The following is a 20,038-nucleotide window of genomic DNA, read 5'->3' as shown; positions in this document are numbered from 1 at the left end:
ATAGAAATGCCGCATCAGCTCGTAAAGATGATACCAGCTGAACACAATGACTGGGGAGTATGTATAAAGACAATTTGAAGAAAACCTGCGAATGTCGTAAAAATAGACTGGCGTAAAAAGTTGTTCACATCGACGCCTTCTAACCGTCGTTAAAACTGCATCGTGGTTAATGGGCTGTAGGATGTGCGTGCGTGCGTGCGTACAGGTTTTCAACGGCAGAACCTTCGTCGGGCTGTGTCTAATTTGTTAGAACGACCGGCCCGTTCGGACCGACCGCCGCGCGATCGTCCTTTGTCTTGTGGTGGGTGGCGGTCATTCGAGTCAACCGCCCACCAAGTCAGGAAATCATTGACCACGGCCCATTTTATCGCGACCATACAGTGTGCGTTGGTGTTTTATTGACCTTCTTTCGGAGTCATTCGGCCTGTTTTTTTTTGGTGGCGGGAGGGAAACTTTTTGATGTTGGATTCCGCTTTGTTTCGAGATAAGTGAAATAAGCTTTCCCTTTTTTGTTTGTGCTCGGTAAAACACAACACACAAACACTATCGTCTAAGTATGTGGCACGTCCTGCTCAAAATTGCCATTTGCAAAGTTTGAGGCCGCTCGTTGGGTTGGTGGTATTGTGTGCGAGTGCGGAACCGGCATCCCTTGATGCTATTGATTTTATGTTTTATTGAACAGAACGAACCATAAAAATAAATAATTTCGGGCCTGACTTGACTTGAATCATTCAAACGGCGCGTTGCGTCCCGGCTCTGTTGCGTACGTTATGCCGTCTATTATCCGCAAGTCATGGCAAGTCGGTCGGAAACTTAGCCCAGGGGTTGAAATTGCGCTCCGTGAGATGAGACATGGAGGGAGCACGGTGGTAATGGAAACGAAAAACAATAACATCTTGTTATGATGATCATTTTACTTTTTACTTGCCTCAGTATCCTTTTTCACCAAGTGCACCGAGAGACGAGTCTCAAGAGAGGGTAGTAGTAGCGAATGCTCCCCTCGCCATCAATCCATGCCAAACTTTTGCCCGAATCAACTCCTACCGAGGGCTTGGATTGCTGGCACCAGTTTCGGTTAAGCTGTCCTGAACTGATGGTATCCGAGGGAATGTGAAGGAATAACTTTTCAAGTTAGTTTTCGTTGCAGAGCGCCCATGGTGGGCCACTGATCGTGAAGGAAGAAGTGTTGTTTGCATTATCGAAAGCGCAGGGCAAAGTTGGTATAAAACAAGCGATGCTCGACGACGGAGTGCGTCGTTGGTGCGAGCAGCAGTGTTGGCATTGTTGTTTGGGTTTCGCGAGCAATGGTGCATTATTGGTGTAATTTGAATGTTTTTTTTGTTGGAAAGAATAAAATTTACTAGGTACATCGACACCGATTCCCGCCGATCCATCCTAAAGCCTTGTTTCGGTTACAGGTGGTATAGCAAATCAAATGAAGCCAATCCCTATTGAAAGGAACTGTTTCGGTGGGGAAAAGTTTCATCAAAGTTGGTCTTTACAATTTGCAGCTCCTTATCTCATTCGATATTAATTAGTGTTGATTCGGTGCTGGAAATGTGATGAAAGAACAGTTAAATTACACGTCAAAGTACAGCTCGCTGTTTGGGATTGGTTTGGTACGAAATTAACTGATCAAACGAGTTGGTTTTGATTGCAGGAATCGAGCCGATGTTTGATTAAATGCTGCGTTTAAAGAATGCATAATTGTCGATTGCCCTTTGGCCAGGCACGATAGGCGAATTTTTATGCCATAAAATTCTTTACAGCGTCATTCATTTGTAGCTAACGCCATAACGCCGTTGTTGTTGTTGATCTCATTAATCACGTTTGTACGCGGTTCACGTACGTTTTGCTGCAACAACATAATAATTTATTGTGAAACACCCATCGCTCACGAGGTCACTTTAGAAAGCAATCACTTGCCGGTTTTGCAGGTTAATGGAATAATTAAGGCTTATTCGCTAGCAAACCGTGAACATGGGGGATTATCCCGTTTTGCGCGATGTTCGAAACGGATGTGCCTCGCACGTTCGATTATTGACCGTGGTACATGGAACAGAGCAGGGAGTTTTTTTTTTGGTGTTCGGTTTGTTGTTGCTATAATTTGCAAAGTATTCCAGTGCAAAAAAAGAACATAAATGATGACAATTAACAATTAGAGCACCGCTGTAGTAGAATGCATTTGTTTGGTGAATTTTAATTAGATTCCCAGGCTTTCAGTTTGATCGATAACAAGTCAAACACAAGTGCCCTATCTATGTACTCTTCTTTTTGCCAATGTTGCTTTCGACTGTTGCCCAAAAACAATTATCTGCCACTAGATCCGCTGCTCGTCGTTGATCATCTGACCGAAATTCAATTTAGTCACCCGAGTGCCGTGCTCGTCGCTACGAAAAACCAACCGAAAGTGACCGATGGCAACGTTGATGGTTATGATGTTGATGACGATCATCATCCTCATCATCATAATCATCAGCCACATGACGCTGGTTTGCGAATCAAAACAACGACAAGACAGACAGGATCACGAAACTCGCTGCCAAGCGGCATTCGGCTTTCGGATGTACATAACTGATGTCCGCAACGGAAGCCGCCATGCGCCGGTGGTATGTGTGTTCCGTATTTCGCGTGTTCCGTAGCTTTGGAAGGTGGGTTGGGTGTCACGCGTATGATGGATTCGTCGGAAGCAATTGACTGAGGATTTATTGAATTTTATTATTATCCTCGATAAATCGTGCAGCCGGTTTCGGTGCAACGATGGACTCGAGTCTCGTATGCACCTGCTGGCCTTACTGAGGTCTACGGTCGCCCGAACCGGGGCTCGATGTATTATATATTTAAAATCTAATTATGCTTGTTAATTGCTAAGCCCAACTGAAGAGATCCAGCGCGTGGTACCGAGCGAACTGTGGCACAAATTGAACTGGGTTGTGGCATCGGTCACTGCCGGGTAGCTGCCCGGCGGTTGGTCAAAATTTGAGAAATAGTAAGATATGAATCAGCAGACCTATGAAAAGCGGGCAGACAGAGAGGTGGACAGAGCAGTCACAACCAACCGCTAGCCAACAAATGGGTAACCGGATTAGATGTATGCTGTTTGAAATCATTACTCCATTACGAGTTGTTTTAGGTGTATTTTTGGATTTTGGATTGAATTCTATGTTGAGGAAGTTCATAGGAAGAACATTATAAATTTACCGATAATTTCAAAAATACACATACACCCAATGGAGGGAAATGTTCGAACATTCAAGGATCCATCCATTTATTCAACATACGTGTTTAACTATACCTTCGATGTGTTTGACCAGTAGCCTAATGTTAATGGTAATTTCAGGGCTTTTTTTTGCACTAGCTGTGCTGAGTTTAAGTTTCGATAAGGTTAAACCACGCAATAGGGCATAGGATTTGAAACTTGTGAGATGTGTATGCGTATATGCTTCGCTCTTAGGAAATGCTGCCGACCCAAATATCCAGGGTTCACAACACTGTCCTGCGTCTTGTGTTTGTATTGCGTGCGTTAACATTCGAACTCGAACCTCCGAACGACGCAGGTTATGTGAGCTGAAATTATGTTAATGCCGGTTGGCTACAGCAAAGCCTCAGCAAAGCCTCTGCTCTGGAGGACCGGGTACAACATTTTCAAACAACCCAAACAGTCCGAAACCGTGACTGATGAGTTTGACTAGGTTTAATCAATTAACTTAAACCCTGTTCTTAAGCTCCCTAATGACCGGGTCCGAGGGCCTTTATCTGACTTTGATGCAATGGCGGGCCAAACGACATCCTAATACTAGTCTTGTTCGTTAGTGAAGAAAGTTTAAACTTTGTTTAAGTTTTTGGCGTATCAAAAGCTGTGTGTATTGATCGCAACGAGTCAAGAACCTATCGCGATGTGAGTTTGCTACGGAATAAGGATTTATTATGTAGAATAAGACGTGAAATAGTAATCTCAGGCTAATGAATCGTGATGAAGTATTTAAATTTTAACTAGATCCTGTGCAGTACTAGCATTAGTTGCGTATCTGTTGTGATAAGGGCCGTTGATTTTACTTCATAATACTTTCCAACAGCAATAGAACTTGGCCACAGCTAGATGATAGAAGGTAGAGTTTTTTAATTGCTAACAGTTCTCAGCCAACACCGTCAAACCAGTACGGATTTAGCTTGAATCGCGACACATTACGAGGTCTTGTCTAACTCGGATCTAAAAGCTTCCTGGAACGGTATGGACGACCGACTGGACAGGTTTACCCGACCGATAACGAACCCAACGGTGAGCACGTAGCGAGCTGGCAGGGCATCGATTGTAGTGCTCTATTAATTTTGGAATCGTAACAAATGGATTTAGTTACTAATGCGATGCCAAATGACCACCGCGGCCACTCGTACGGTTAGCCTGGGTGCAAGAAGCGGTACATTGCAAAGCTTTTTAGTGCACTCTGGCTGATAGTCGATTACCATTTATTGTTCCATGCCCAGACCTTGCGTGGGAAGTGAAATGGTCCGTCTGCATTGAGCTCCGACTGCAGGTTGCCGATGCAGCAGCAGCCAACAAACAAAGCATGGGTGGTTGCAAGAAGGTCCTTTGCTGCACGTACCATGTGGGGTTGGAATATTTTTTGCAGACCATAGTGGCACTGTGGCACTCATTCGGTGGGGGTAAGTGTACGCTGGCTTTGGTCGTGTAGCTGGCAGTGGTAGTGGTCGGTGAGTATTATGATGTTTAACTTCCCAACACCAGACAAGTACCATGGATAGATTGATACTTACGCTCATATCGTGAGATGTTGTTTGTCTCTATAGACCTTTGCTTTGTGGGATTTTGTTTTTAATTTGCAGAATATATATTTCAATAGCTTAAGGGATAACAAGAGCTGCTTGTTATCATTTTTTTATGATAACAAATTAAGAACATTTCAACAAATAGTATATCAATATCAAATATATAACAGTTTGAAACGAGAAAAAGTGGTAGAAGGTTTTATGCAACTGTTGGAATTTCTGAAGATTACTAGTAGATTGCTGTTTGTCTGGGAATTTCAGTGATGAGAATCATTTGCAATTCTGTCGTAGTCCACATCAAGTTACACACAAAAAAAAAAAACATACACATCTCGAATAGTGCAGACGCATCGAAATGCATGCATCGGAAATAGATTCGCTCATCAAATGGGTTCGAGTCGGACGGCTTTGGATGGAATTGGAGCTGACCGAATCGAACAGACCGTACGAGCAAACATTGTTGTGATTAGAGTACAAATTTTCGTGCAATGTGCTTCAGCGATTGGGAAAAATATTTTACTTTACCAAGATCGTATGCTATGTCCGTCCCATGGTATACGCGAAACGATCTGAAAAAGAAACAAGATTCGCTGTGATGTTACTAGTGGATTGTGTAGCGACTCAGTCTGCATTACGACGTATATCCCCGTATATCCTGTTACATACGTTCTTTTGTCATACGTGCATGAGCTTCATGCTCAAATTGGTAACCAACACCCGGAAGCGGGAAAACGGCGGGATCTCACCTTTTGAAAGTGCCGCTACAGCAGCGACCGTACGATACAACGTACGGAAGTCGCCAGACCGATTCGATTTTGTTCACCGTTTTTTTTTTGTGCTTGTTGTTGTGTTGCCGTTGCTTGCCTGACATGGCGAATGAAAAAAATGGAGCTATTTTCCACAATTTATCGTTGTACTGCGTTTGTGGTCGGAGCTTGCTGCTAAACGCATTCTGATGGGAATGTGCGAATAAAGCACAACATTCGTAAACGGTTCGCAGCAGAATCAACCGTAAAACGATTTGGACATGGGAAAGTTTCTTCATCTACCGAGTAAATATCAATTTTCCGCAGCATCTCTTCAGTGGACGTTCATGATCTATGATACTTTTCACACTTTCGGTGAGAAAAAGTGTGCGGAGGAAAAAAAGGGATTTTGCATCGTTTGTGTGCTTCCAAAGGCAAAACAGAATTAAAGTTTTCCTCAACCTCAAGAAATATGATGTATTTTTAATAAAAGGTTAGGGGAAAATTGTAGCTGGAAATTCGGAAAGTGAAGCCGAAGCCGGAGCCAGTTGCATGAGTGTCCTGGGCTATGCTTTTTTGAATGTAGAGGTAATTTGGTACAACATTTTACTAGAAACCTTTTCTACAATTATACTTTTATGCTTCATTCATTCAAAGTATAGATAGTGAAAATAAATTTTAAACAATGAACACAATCATGATAACAAACAGCTTCCGTCCCTGCAATATTAATCGATCCGAAACGAATAAAATTTTACAGAAACGCCTCGCATATACAACATTCTGCACCGTCATCGGAAGGCGTATGAAACAATAGCATTTTCATGGCTCCACACACGCGCTGAGTGGTTTGTTATGCTTATGAGATTTAAGCAATGAATGATATTGTTCCAAAACCTCATCCAAAGGTGTAGGAATGTGGTTTGGTTCATACTTATTACCGACATGTTTTGCTAGTGCGTAGTTGATGCTTAAGCACGCCATGTACATACAAACGTATGGCTGAATGAACGATGGTGTTGCTTATCAGGGCGACAGGACACGTTCGGAATGGGCACCAAATTTGTAAGGTAATTCCATGAAATTAGAGCTCTTTAGCAACATATTGCTCTCTATTGCTCACTGATGATTGATTGCGAACGATTTTGAATGCTTGTACCATAGTGTTTATTGGCCTCTCCTAATGGTAAGGCTCAGTATGAAAAGCAGCATGAATCGGTCGGAGCAAAGCGAAAGGGCACATGTTCCAGCGAAGGAATTGATGAAATAGATAGATGAAAGGTTTTGCACCGAAAGGGCTGCTAGAAATGTAGCTAATTCACTGAAAAGCGCATATGAATATTTCACTCGGCAAGTTTTTCCCCAGAAAGCAGAAACCCTCTCGACCGCTTGCCACGTGCGTGCTACACACTTCAGCCTGTTTGCCGAAAGTGGTAACGAATTTAGAGAGGTACTTTGGACGTAAAAAAGGCCACACATTTGCCTACAGATATTGGGAACGCTGTTGTTGGTACCTTGTGTCCTGCCGAGATAGGATTTTCGGTTTCGGCTACCCCAAAAATGGACCAACTCACGGCTTCGGGGAGCGGTCGGTTTTAGGGAGGCAGTTTAAGTTGGTTCCGGGCATGAAAAATGGGTTTCTGTTTGTATTTACATTTGAATTGTGTGTAAATTGAAGTTTTCAATCGATTCTACTACTGGGCAGTGCGCGCGGTAGGCAGGCAAGCGAGGCTCCGAGTATCCCTATCTGGAGCCATTCCAATGGAGTCTGGGCCGCAAACCCAAATGGGATTCGTGCAGGCACTTTGGAGAGCTTATCTGGCAGCATGATGGAGTTGTATCGGCGGTGGGATAGCGGCATAGGAAAGCAGATGACGAGCAAAGATGATGAATCGTCGTTGGTTGTGTCATCATTTTTCGGTAGGAATAGAATTTCAATTTCGACGCCCAACGACGTCAAAATGTGTGACGACGGCCTTATCGATAAGTTAATTTCCTTATTTCGCACACTGTGCTCGGATTGGGAGTGAAAGTAGAGTGAAGCGAATGGGGTACCAGTGAGAAGAAAGATTTTCAAACTCATTGTGGCAGTGGCGCTGTTGTGCGGAAAACACATGTGTTGAAAAAGTGGGAAGTAATGTTGGGCGTGAGATTGCATTTTTGAGCTTGTTCTGCTTTTGATCATGATAGGTGTTCGATAGGGAAAGGAAATGTGGTTTCCTTGTACAAGCGATGTTTTTGAGTCGAATGGTTTATCGAAAAACAGGGCAAGTAATGTAGATTCGTACGTGTGAACTATGGAGCATGAATGTAGCGTTTGAAAAATGATATAAATTATTCCTACGGCATTCGTGAGCCTATGTGAGTGTTCGTTTGTGTTTCTAGAGCCTGGTGGCCTACGCAGATATGTAGATAGGGATGATACTACAAAAAAGCATTAAGAAAGCATAGTACACAAAACTGGTCTTGGAAATTTTCCGCATAGTGTTTGGAAACGACCCTTTTGTGTTAGAATTCAGATCAGAATCGGACCGAGATGCAAACGAACTGTGCTCAGAATGTGGGCAGAGCGCCAGGTAAAACTGCGAAAGAGCTATATGAAGTGATGGAGTTAATATTTATAAAGAATGCTTTAAAAGCAGATCTACCTCATCCTACCCTTTAGGTGCATATTAGCCGACATTGCTGGCGTTAGTAAGAGGAAGGAAAATGTGAGAATTGAAGAAGTTTGTGGCTTCACCTCGGATACATTTGCTTGCTCGATAGCTTTCTTATACATTTTTAAGTCAACGACAGCCACATAATCTAGCAGAAGCTGTAGCTGTGAACTTTTTTTTCTGCTTTCGCAACACTCACGATAGTGTTATAGTTTTTATTACAATCATCTGCTTCGTTTTTTTTTTGTGGAATTGAGTGCACGGGCGTTGGTGCAGAGATTTGGATTTGAATATTTTATCAAAAAGAGAATGATCTAACTTTAAGCACTTAGAGCGGGTTACTCAATACTGCATAAGTGTGAGAATATAATTTCACGTTGTATGGTGATTATATATTTACCAAACTAATACATGCTCTCAAACATGGTTCAAATAGCAAACGCACTTCAGGCCAGTTTGAATAGTAAGATGTACATGGAAGAGGTTTTGTCACTGCATTGCACGCCGTATCGATGGGTGCCGTATCGTACTTGCCACAGTGGGATTGTTTACTTAGCCGAGTTGAACGAGGAACTAATTGCAACGTTCAAAAGAAGGAAAACAAACGATTGGATCTTTTCCAAAGCTCCAGCCACACCCAATTGGCATAGTTTAGGGTGACGATGGTGGTGTCCTTCTTCTAGCCCATGTCGCTCGGCTGCCTTATGCCGAGTGCTTGCGAATGGTTCTCATCAGTCATTAGTAGGAGAAGCTCTAGGTTGAGAACGGTACGCGGTAGCCAAGTGGTGTGTAATTTGGTACGTTCATTTGTAAGTTCTGTTCCGTTGAAAACTCTTGGTATTTCGCTTCGCTTCACTTATATTTTTTCTGCTACAAAAAGCACAGAAGACTCCGGCCATTTCCTAAGAGTTGGTAAGTGTTGCTAAGGCATTAGCTCGTATGTTGGTTTCGCAGATCGCCAGCACAGCGACTGGCACGGTTGCGGATAACCAATTCAGTTTTCTTCTTGCGGGAAGACCTTCGCTAGCAAAAAAAAAAGACAAAGACCAAACTCTTGAAAAGTAAAATAACCGTCTGAGTAATGATGAAGAATAAAAGAACTTAATTAAAACTAAAAAATGAGACCTAACTGTTTTTGCGGAATGCACCTACGTCGCGGGACTTGGTTTGTGTGCTGTGCTGGTTGTAATGGTGGGTGACCCGTGAAGAATGGTCAAGAAGAAGTACGTGAGCGAGAGTCTAGAGCTTTTTTTTTTAATACACTGGAGTTTGAAAAATGGGTTCTGTTGGATTTAATAGCCAAATTTGATTCAAATGAGTGGGCAATGTGGTAAGCGTGGGTTCAAATACGTTTTTGACCAAGATTGCAAACGGTGCTAATAGTTTACTTACGCTAATGTTTTTATCGCACTTTGCCGTTTTTCTGCAAATGGAGACGCATGGTGCTTCTCTCTGTGTAGGGTAGTGCACTCGGATATTAAGGTAACGGTTGAACATTTTGCACTACGTTCCTAGAATGTTCCGTTTATTTGGAGTACCAGCAGATATTCAGGTTCATATTTCGTCGTATGGTTCGCCGTATTTTGAAGGAGTATTGCAAGAAGGCGAACGGGGTAATATATACGAAATAGTGTGCGAGCCCGAGAGAATTCTGTTTATTATTTCGTGTTTCGAAACGAGGATCAATATTACACTTTGAACAAAGCATTCTCTCGTGTGCTCGTGAAACATAGCTGCTGCGTACGAAAGTAGTTTTTAGTTCTCAGGAACGCGATGGTAACGAAGTAGAAAATGTGAAAGTAGATAGCAGAAAGCAGAGCTCAACATACACAAAATAGTGAAACGTGCTTTCATGATAGCCATAATGTGAAAAAAGCATATGCAATCATTTTTAGCAATGATGATTTTAGTTATTTGGAAACTAATATATTTTCGATTGCGGGTGATACATTTTCCATCGGGGCTTAAGGTTGAAAGAATCATTGCATCGAACTCATTCACTGGAAACATTGTTAATTGATAGAATCACAGCTTAATAGGCAATTTATTTTAAGAGCTTATTTGCTCACCCTGTGCGAAAGCTGAACGAATGAAAGAAATGTGACAAATCTATAATTGCACCAAAATGGTAAAACAAAGCATGAGAGCAGCCGTTGATCGAGGTCGAATCGATTCGAATCTGTTCTGTGCAAAAACGAAGAGGGCACTCTTTGCGAAGTAAGCCCGCATCGGTTGGTGTTTTGTGTTACGAAACTGATGGAGCGCATGGCACATCTATGAGTAATCTTTTTTCGAAACAAACAAAGCAATGTTACTAAGGAACTCATTAATTTCGAAACCCATTAGCAGCCAACCCCATCCTTACCAATTAAATCTTGAAATATGCGCGCTCTACGTTCTGACCATTCTTCACTCGTGGACGCAATGGATGCCTTTGCATATTTACTGAACGGCTTAGTTCCGCATTTCTCCACGCGGACGACCCTGCGGAGCCTTCTGGTTTGATTCTCCCGGGAAAACTGTTTGACCGTCCATGGTACTTCTTCTTCGCTAGTATCTCTGCGGAGCCCGGTCTTTCTAGCTTGCTGTGCGTGCTTGCAAGACCGTCCGTTGGAAACAAAAAACTTAACCATGTACAAACAACAACAGAAAAGGCAAAAAATACATAACCACAGAAAGGAAAGGATAAATGGTGGCATGCCCAAAAGGAACTAACACCAGGATGAATGATAAACAAAACCGCAAACCCCGTAAAAAATGAATAAAAGATGCTGAATTTTCCGTACCATAACTTTTGAGGCTGCGTGGTATTAAATTTGGTGTTGGTTGGCCAAACCGATGGCCAATGGTGTCAAGTTTGGTGCCGGGATTGTCGGTGGAGTGTAAAAGCTAGGTCCAAACAGATGGCGAAACAGAAGAATTTTCGGACACCCTAGCTTTGGCGGCCAGGACGTGCACGTAATGCCACGCGGACGGAAGATGGTGCCAGGCTGTCAAGGAAAAAAGAAACAACCAGCAACCATTAGTGGGCGAAGATGCTGTTGCCCCATTTGCATTAGGTGGCGTGCATTTCCGGTCCCGTGGAGATTCGGGTTGTGTGGAACATGCCAGTCGTGCACTGTCGCTGCTGCGAACGGTCCGTTCGTGCGTCGTCCACTCGTGTACACCTTGTGTGCTTTGTTAATTAAATACTGTGCCGTGCCTTAGTAGCTCGAATTTTTCATTTCCATTATTAAGTCTCAGTGGACATCAGTTGGTTACATTTTGTACGGCGCCGTTGGTATGGTCGCTTCACTCGACTATTACAGCTCAGCTGACTGTTGCAGAGTCGGTCCTTCATGTGCAGAATGAATGGGATGAAAACAATTAGACTGTGTCACACTTGCTCGCTGAGTTACAATGCAAGGTATGCTACAAATTTAATGAGATTGCCGTTTTTCAATGCCAGAGCACTAGTATACAGTGTACAGGTTAACGAACATGGCAGTCCGTATCGTTGCATATACGTACTTATTGTGCATCTGAGCTAGTTGAGCATTATTAAAGGAAAACATCAATCGAAACACTCATACAATGAACCAATTTATGAGGAGTGAGATGCGTCTAGATCAAAAGTTAAACAGAGAAAGATAAATAACATCAAGTGAATGTTCAATAAGGATTGGAAATATTGCCTTTATTCAGATCAACCCAATAAAGTCGGTGCGGTGGGATGGTTTTTGATAACATGTTTCGGTAATGAGCTCAAGGTGTTTAAAAGGATTGGTAAAGATGCATTTTTAAGGATGTTTATGTGGAGCGAAAAGCTGACTAACGAAATGCTAAATTTCCAGCACCTCACTCAAATAGTCTGTTGCATACACTATTCAAGTAATGATAATATGCCTCAACTGCTTCTCATTCTTACTCTATCCCAGCGTGTGTTGGAACGTGCGCTAGCCTGTACTCCCTGGTGACGGTCCGCAACGTTAGTCGAGTTCCACACGGCAAATCGACCGGCTAGAGTAAGAAAGGACAGCCAACCCGACGCAGCAGGTTCTTGTGAAATATGGTAATGGAATATTCAAAATGAAGAATTGTTATGTAGATTGTAGAGCATTGGTTTGTTTGCACTGTTTGCTTTTCATTTCCCTGCGCTGCCCTGTCTCGCTACTTGTGCAACGTGGGAGCTGCACGCTGCAAGACACAGTTCCACCGTTGATTAAGACGAACGACGGACAAAGATAGTTGTATATTTGCGAGAACGAGGCAGGATGCGATGCAGCTAAATAGAAATGCAAATTCAAAGTCAGCTAGCGCGGATACTGAAAACGCCGAGGTGAAAACACTGCTCGTTGCAATATGGAGTAATATATAATTTAACCGGCGTAAATGGCAGTTGCTCAATGATTATCTTGCTCGCTGCAATTAAATGCAACCATGACGGCTGTCAGCCTCGAGCACGGTCGAGCACGGTCACGAGGTGTGATTAAACGTGAACGGCAGCCAACGGACTGATCCTGCGGAAGCACAAGCAATCGCGTTTCGTATCGAGTTAAGCTCTGCCTTACGGATCGTTTCCTGGCACCCTTTATTGGGACGACCACCTCCGGTTAGTGGGTATGATCTTTTCGTCACAATGAGGTATGCTATCTGGCAGCATTATCTGCGAAAATCGAATCAATTAAACTCTTGCCGCCAGCCGTGGCTTTCAAATCCAGTGGCCTTTTACACCCTTTTTAATTACACGACTTAATGGTGTGCAATGTTTGCTCTCCTACTGGTGGCCTTTTTTTTGCTGCACATGGAGTCCCGTCCCTTCAGTAAGGCAGCAGATATAATATGAAAAATTTAGAGCAAGTGAAAAAGGAAATTGCTGACACTCGTGATTGGAGCATGCTACATAAGTCGGAGTCGGATTGCGTTCGCTTTGAAATCCTTTCTGCAGCGGTAAAATGAATTGCAAAAAAGGGAAACGAATTATTGGAAACGAAACTGGCTTAGTGAGGCGAAGTTGCTTACCACAGCTGAAAATATTCTTGGGCGAGAAAAAGCTTCTTGCTTTGTTTTGATGAAGTTGCAAATATGGTCTGGTGCCGAAATGAGGGAAACCCCGTTGAAAAGGATAATCGTTCCCGATGACACCAGGCGCTGATGCATTGACGGGTTCAAAAAAGGACCAATGTCGGGAAAATGAATCTCACTGGAGCAGTGCTTAAACGGGCTGACTACACTGTTAATGGCTGGTTGCTTCACTCCGTCCATTCGTAGCCGGGCGGTAGGAAGTATATCCGACAAATATGAATCTTCCTGATGGTTTGTGCAAACGAGATTAAAGAAATCTGCTGCGTGGCAATTGCATCTTTCATTCGACGGTTATTTGTAGTCGCATACCAGGAGAATGGATTAGTGGAAGGTTTTAATCGTTAAGCCTTTACACCGAGCAAAGAAACTATATTTTGTAAATCTGAAAATGTTTAGTACTTTAGATTGCTGATGCAATATTAAATTGATAGTATCGAGTGTAACCGGTTATAAGCTTAGATGATAGGAATCAGTCCAGGAAGCTCGTACTTATCCAAGCACTCCACTTCTTGAGCATTGCCCATGGGGATAAATGGGTGTAGTGGCCGGTTTATGTTATGAACCTGCACGAGAGTCTTGTATGGATCAAAGATTCTTGCAATCAGCTCAGCATGTCAGCCAAAGGATCTTAATCGCCCTCACGTCATCATCATTGCTGACGGTGATATTGCTAGCGATGGTATTTGAATAGACTGTAACCAACTGGATTGTCGTTGGCCGTGTGGAACGATGATATCGTGCTCATCCGATTCCATCCGACGAGCAGGAAAGACGGATGCATCGTAGAAACATGCATGTTTTGTTCAAGCTGTCGACCAATTCCCAAGGATCAGTGGAAGGGCGCTGATGTTCGTCGTAAGTGGTTCGGTGTGATTAGCAGCCTCCGCCTGTGCTTGCTTGCGATAGAACCTGCCTCCGAGTGGCAATAGTAACGGGCCAAAATTAATTTAATTTGTTCCGGAACAGAACTCCCCGAATGAACCGGAACCAGGTCCTCCTCACTGACAATGGTAAAATAGAGTTAGGTTTTTGGTGTGCATTTGCATTGATTCAATTAGGATCGATGATCGTACAAAGCTGGGTTGTATGCTGTGTGTTGAACCATAATCGCATGAACTTCCATTTCCTATCGGAAGGCTGGAAAGCAAGGCTCGTTGGGAAGTGAAGTTGATAGTTTTGTTTATTTGCTGCAAACGGACGCTACCACTTTTGAGGGGAGCAATTTGTGTAATCTGATTGTTTGTACAGCTAGTTGACTTTAACTATTTAAAGAGTAGGTTAACATGTCTCTGTAGCCGTCTTTTTTGCAGAGCAGAGCTTCGAATAGAAATAAAGGTGAACAGTGTTATAAAGAAATGTTGCTCGATTCCTACGAATTTACGCAGGGCTCACATCATTGCTGATTCCATAGGCCAACGTTGCCGTACCACATACAATGATCAGCTGTCTATCATACTAAAACCCTAGACCTAGACCGATACACGTTCATTTTTCATGTTTCTATGGGTTTTTTTATTGGTTGGAGGATGCATAAATCGTTAGGCGCCCTTTTTTGCAGCCTTGTGTAGGAAGGATGCCATCATTTTCAAATTAGAATCTCATTTGAGAACCCTTCTTCTGAATATGGTTCTGCTCGTCGCCATATTTTTGCCAAGAGAGATGGAAATGGCCTATTGGACATAATTTTTCTAAACTGACAGAATGATTAATTGCAAAATGATAAACCTCTACTAGTGGTCTGGGTGTGGTAGATACGGTAAAAACGATACGTATTTGAAAGCTGTACGTTGAAGAGAAGAACGAATAGTTGTCACCATAAAATAGTCTTCAATGTTACTAGGTTAAGTGCTGTACATTGGATAAGTATTGTGAAGTGTCATAATACAAGTTTTAAAAGAGCAAAGACAACGTACTCTGTCCATCAGTGGTCATTTGGGTTTTGCCGGGAAGCTAAACTCGCATGAACCGGGCTCGAACTCTCGTAAAGCCGGTTGGTAGCTGTTGCTCGGTTGCATAATTGGATCAGAAGTGTTGACCAACGGTTGTCCTCACAAACTTGGTCGGATATCGTTGGGTCTAGTGTTTTCGTACCGTACTGAAGAAGCGTACGACGGAAGGTAGTGAAAACATGGACTGCAGGATGGCAACGAATGCAGGAAAACATTGCCTCAATAATTTTCCCATTTTGCCATGGTTAATTTCGATAATGGCTGAGATGAGCACTTGCCGCGTGGGTCGTGAGCTTTGGTGATCGGCTGAGTTCCGAGTACGATGCTCTAGCATGCAGAGCGCAGTTTGCCAAAATGGGCGTGTAGAAAATGGAACAACGGCGCTGATGGTGAGACGAAGCGGAAATGTATCCGGTGTTTGTTGACTATGGTCGACCTTGCATCACATGTGCTGCACCTTAGCCGAGATAGTGTGGACGGGAGAGAGAGCGGACAAGTGTACACACACTCTCGCTCGCATGTTCTAATCTTGTTATCAATGCGAATACTAATGCAGTGACACGGTCGTAAACCGTTATTCGCAGTGTTGGAATGGAATAATCTTACACTCAAATATTCACCACCGCAGACACAGACAGATACAGACAGAGTCAGAGTGGTTTTGGAAGCAATCTGGAGGGGGAGTTTGGGTGAAAAGGTATGGTTCTGTCGACCCGTTGGCTTTTATGTGCCAGTAGGTAGATCTGATTCATCGTTCACGCTGTGACATCTATTATGCTCTGTTTACTGTTCCGTGCATTGTAGCAGGAACACAAACATCGTCATGTGTGTAAGGGGTGGTTTATGAGTGGTCATTGTTTTTATGTATGGCTTGAAAAAGCTAGAACTAGTGCAGCAATGCAAAAGCACGAAGTAAATAGAGCATACCACGTGTATCGCGGCGCCGTGGCTTAGTTGGTTAAAGCGCCTGTCTAGTAAACAGGAGATCGTGAGTTCGAATCTCGCCGGAGCCTATGCTTGAAAGCTTGTGGTGGGAGAGAGAGAGGAAGAAATGGTGAAGGGGGGTTTTCCACCCACCTAATTCTCTCCCCCTCACACACGCAGCTTTTTACAGATTACGTTCAATTGCTACACAATTATTTTTAAACATTATTTCGTTACAAGTATATAGCTCACAAACATAGCTTGTTTTCTCGTGTTTGAATCAGAATAATGTATAACTCTTCTCCAAATGCTTTTTTATGTATTGCTTTGTAGATGGCAACAAGCATGTTAGAAATACAAATAAGTAAATACATCAACCGATGGCGCTCTTCCATATCAACCCATTCCCTAAATCGTGTCCGGTGCAGGTGAACGTACGCATTGATTAAGAAACTAATTATGTCCCCGACTGCGGAGCGATAAATCGCACCCGCAATGGCCTGTCCCGAGCCACAGCTATTGTTGTTGGGCCGTCGACTAGAATTTGGCCCCACCTGAATATGGCGCCATGCCGTTGAAGAATCGTGGGTGGCAAGTTGGGGCTGTTTGTTTAGATGTCGTTAGCGGACGACGAGTGCTTTACGTGCTGACAAAACGCTCGTCCCACGATGACGGCGTGAAAATGTAGTCGCGGAGCAAGAAAGTGATGGTGTTCGGCCCTCGGTTGCAGCTGCGTGAACGTTTAGCAAGTTATTTATGAGCGTTGTACGACGACACGCTGAATGACGGTACTACGGACGGTTCGGGGTTTTCAGGTCGTGTGAGTGTGTCTGCATGAAAGCGTTTGGTTTGAATGGTCGAGAGGTTCAAATTCGTGTTTTTGGTGGAAGGTTGTTGTGCATTTTATGGTTTACAATGAAATGCTTGCCGAGGAAGAGAGGACTTGAATGGCGATTATTGGCATTTTACAAGCGCTGCGTTTTGCTCGGTGCTGTAATGTGAACATGCTCAATTAGCATTTCATAGGCACCTGATAGAGTGCAGCACTCTTGCAACTGATGGCAGAGAGTACTGTAGGGAATGTTTGCAATTGTTTCAATGCATGATTTAGCAATAATTCGCTGTTAAAATGTGAATATTATTGTGTTGTAATTTGTTGTGTAAGAAATTCTTTATATTTTCAGCAGAAAAGCATGCATGAAAATGCATAGTTTTTATAATTTGAAAGCGTACCAATCTTGAGCCAAAAATAGTGGAGCACGCACTACGAAAGCATTGTAATTACTCGCTGGCAGTGAGAGCCGAACGATACATCAAACGAACCGATGTTAACAATAAGCCAGACCACACCCGTGCGATAGCGGGTTTTGATGTGTCAACTCTGACGGGAACTCTACCAAACAGCAATGTGACGGCTTAGCAGCATAACCCACATGACATGCACGAGTATTTTTAATCAGACCCCATGTGGTGGAAGTGTAATCACAGTGAGCACACAAAGCAACAAATGAATGAAACTCACCGCAGCGGTTGCAATTAAAAGGTGCCATGTGTTTGTGTGTGTGATCGATGCTGAGGGGCGAGTTACAGGTGCTACAGGCGATGGTGTGGAACGCACAGACAAGGTGGAAATACCAATCTCATGTTGATAAGCGGCGCTTATTCGTGTACTCGTTCCTCCGAGAACGCACATTTTTGTATTTGTGTCGTGCTGTACGGCAGCTGAAAATAGTAAAGCGAGAGCTCAGTACATGCCGAAATAGCTCAGTTGGGAGAGCGTTAGACTGAAGATCTAAAGGTCCCCGGTTCAATCCCGGGTTTCGGCACAAGAACGGAGTTTTTTGTGTGTCACTCTCTATTTTTCATGTACATATATTTTCATACGTTTTCTTGCCAAACAGTTTTTTCAGTTTATATCGTTCTATCGAGGGCAGAAAAGATTTCAAGGCGATTAAAAGTTAATTTAAAATAGAAGAATCTGATACTGAAAAGTTTAAATGGATTTGTGATATCTCGTCTTGAGAATAAATCTTTAGTAAGTTAAAAGGTAAAAGTTCCAATCTTTGGGTAGCTTTCGTATCGATTCATTTCGTGACAAACACTAACCACCGAACCACACGGATCAGTCCTTTGATGGCAGATGCATTGAAGATGCACTGAGATGTGGAGGAAGTGTTCCACCACCAACCATGAAATAGGAAGTTGCAGTTTCTGTTTTTACGATTAAGATTGGAGTGTTATAGTTGTCTTTGGTTGAACGCAAAACCATCCTTTTTTTTGTAAACTTGTAACTTTTGACTTCTTTTTTGTCATTAAAAGCTTCGCGATATCGGTCTGGTTGAATGGTTACGCCTTTATTTTTCCCCAGTCGGTAGTACCATGGCCAGAAATGATGGCAATTTCTTGCACTGAGAAGTGCATAGGCAAACGTTGAGCTGGGAGAAGCAAGGTAGAATATAAATTTCCCATTTTCTTCACTGCTCATCGATTGCGGTCAACGGGATGGAACAGTGGTATGATGACGCTGGGAATGGGAATTGGGCATGCGAGACGTAGTGTTTAATAACATACGATGCTCTTACGGCAGGCAGTCAGAATTCAGTGTTGGCAATGTGTACAGGAAATGAACGTTGGTGCAGAATATGGAGAAAGTAGATACAGTAACGATGTTTTTGAAGCTCTTAATAACTATATTTCGAGCGAGCTTGCAACGTGCATTAGAGGCTGGTAGAGTAGGATTGAAAAGTTTTCTAGCTGCTCTTTTCCCTTGTCGATGCTGCCCGATGCAGTAGACTCACAAAGAGATTGGTACAGGGATGCTTTTTTCTAACGCAGCTTGATGCTGGAAATGGGGAAACACCAGCAAAGGCATTAATAAGGAAAAAGAGCAAATGAGTTTTCGCAGCACTTTTCGCTCGTTTGCTGCGTTTTTCCCTCATCCGGAAACCTTTAGCTCATGCGGAAACAGTAATGCGGAAGAGCAATGGTGAAATCATTTTCAAATCGATTACTGAGCACTGGTTGGCTTTAGAGCAAGTGAATACTATTCGCCAGGAGAAGAACATTAAACGTCTATTACAAGGTGCCCGAAACGATCTAACAAACAGCTGGGAAGCCTTTTCGGGAGCCAGCATACTCTGACTAGCGCGTATGAAAGGTGGAAACGCCTAGACCAGCAGATACTAAATGTCATCTATTATCTAGCCAGCAATGACCAAAAAACGACCAAACGCTATCACCACCCAGCACGATAGGTGTCATTCGAGGGCGTCGACAAAGAGAGCGATTATCCTTGGATGCACGCTAACCAACCACAAACATTCCGCTCATATACGCCTTCTACCAAGTGTGGTTACGATCAGTCCAAGTCCAAGGTATTTACGAGAAAGGTGGTCGTGAATTGGTTCACTTTTTTACCTACAAACTTTAGCAAACTGAGTGCCAATTTATTGGCGAATATATGCTCATAAATCAGAAAACAGCAAAAGTGATGCAATTTGCTCTTTAAAAGTTTAAAGGCTCATGATTTTGTTTGAATAATCATTTAACTTAAACTAAACCAATTACCAAACATAACCCAACCATGAAAAATCACTTTTCTGGAATATAAATAATCATTCACAAATGCCTTGTGCCATTATGTATGATGTTTTGCATTAATTTTATTTTCAGCGTGATTACAGACAGATTTCGACACCGAGATCGATTGCTCCGCAATGCCAATATTTCGGACACATGGTGGAAGAATTGGTTTCTTGCTGCAACTGTTGCCAATATGCGCATGTTAAACATCATCATGCATTAGCGATGCATGCATGTATGTTCTTTTGGGAATACGGCGTTACTCGTTAGTAAGGATCATGGTTCAGGTATGCCGGATGCGATAAAGGGATGGACATTTTTCTTGCAT

At 43.0% G+C, this 20,038-nt stretch overlaps 1 protein-coding gene and 2 non-coding genes across 3 annotated transcripts in view; 2 read left to right on the top strand and 1 right to left on the bottom strand.

Annotated features, from left to right (window-relative positions):
- Positions 1-20,038, bottom strand: part of LOC126559853 (pre-mRNA-splicing factor 38) — a 90,240-nt gene that overhangs the window by 50,959 nt on the left and 19,243 nt on the right. The gene's annotated exons all lie outside the window — the stretch shown is intronic.
- Trnat-agu (transfer RNA threonine (anticodon AGU)) lies at positions 16,144-16,217 on the top strand. The gene has a single exon. It is a non-coding gene; the product is annotated as a tRNA-Thr (tRNA).
- On the top strand, positions 17,882-17,954 carry Trnaf-gaa (transfer RNA phenylalanine (anticodon GAA)). Its single transcript has one exon. It is a non-coding gene; the product is annotated as a tRNA-Phe (tRNA).

Source organism: Anopheles maculipalpis, chromosome 2RL (genome assembly GCF_943734695.1).
Source record: "Anopheles maculipalpis chromosome 2RL, idAnoMacuDA_375_x, whole genome shotgun sequence".
Classification (NCBI taxonomy): domain Eukaryota; kingdom Metazoa; phylum Arthropoda; class Insecta; order Diptera; family Culicidae; genus Anopheles; species Anopheles maculipalpis.
The sequence above is the reverse complement of the archived record's forward strand: the minus strand, read 5'-3'. Positions and strand labels throughout refer to the sequence as shown.